This window comes from Gossypium hirsutum, chromosome A03 (genome assembly GCF_007990345.1).
Source record: "Gossypium hirsutum isolate 1008001.06 chromosome A03, Gossypium_hirsutum_v2.1, whole genome shotgun sequence".
NCBI lineage: Eukaryota > Viridiplantae > Streptophyta > Magnoliopsida > Malvales > Malvaceae > Gossypium > Gossypium hirsutum.
In genome coordinates, this window is record NC_053426.1 from 56181476 (window position 1) to 56182644 (window position 1169).

Below are 1169 nucleotides of genomic sequence, written 5' to 3' on the forward strand. Positions count from 1 at the left end.
CGGACATAAAACTTTTGGCATGGCATGAAAATCTTGAGATGAAATGATAATGACTTGAAAGAATATGGCTTGATGAGCTCATCTATGTTACTTGATTGATATGAAGATTTTGGTGACTAACATGTTTGAGTGGATGTATTTGATTAGGCAATTTAGCCAAATGGATGGAAACATAACATTGTATGCCTAGGTTTAATAAGCAAGATTGGTTAGTTTATTTCCGTTATATGAACTTACTAAGCATGTAATGCTTACTCCATTTTATTTTCCCTGTTTTATAGTGCTCGGAAGCTCGTGAAGGTTGGAGATCATTGGAGCATCGTCACGCTATTAACTAGTCATTTTGGGTATACTTAGTAAAAATCATTTTGGTATAATGGCATGTATAGGATAACTTGGCCAATAGTGGCTTGAAATGTTATTTTGTAACCTAGCCATTGGAATGGCTAGTAATGGTTCATTTTGGCATTACTAAGTAGATTATTATGATATACATATACATATGTGTTATGTTATGAATATGTTACCAAAGGTTGCTATTGCCTAAGTTAATCCAAGGTAAGTTTATAATCACCTATGCATGTAATGATGTGCCTTGTTAAATGATGAATTTGCCCAATTTGAATGCTTGGATTGGTTGGTATTGGATGTGTGTTTCAAGTGCAGGTCTTGGGTGAAAATTTGGGTGAGAAATGGAGCTAGAAATGGCTTCATTTTGTCCACACGGGCAGACACACGGGTGTGTGTCTAGACCTTGTGTGACACACGGCCTAGTAACACGAGCATGTGGTTAGGCCGTGTGTCCTATGCACCTTAATTTTGAGAAACAGAATGCTTAGAATTGGGCAAATGGGCAGAGACATGGGCGTGTGTGCCACATGGCCTAGAACATGAGCGCAGCCGTGTGAAACCTGCACCTAATTTCGAATTGAATTAATTAACCACATGGCCTAGCACACAGGCGTGTAGCATGGTTGTGTGTGCAAGTCAGCGAGTGTGTCCAGGGTCACATAGGCATGTCCCTTAGACCACACGGGCATATGAACCCTGCACCTTGGAAAAATTTTGTAATTTCGTGAAAAATTCTTAGAGGTCCCAATTAAGTCCTGATTCAATCCTAATGCTCGTATTGGGCATGGATGATCTCGGTAAATGAATAGTAATTTACG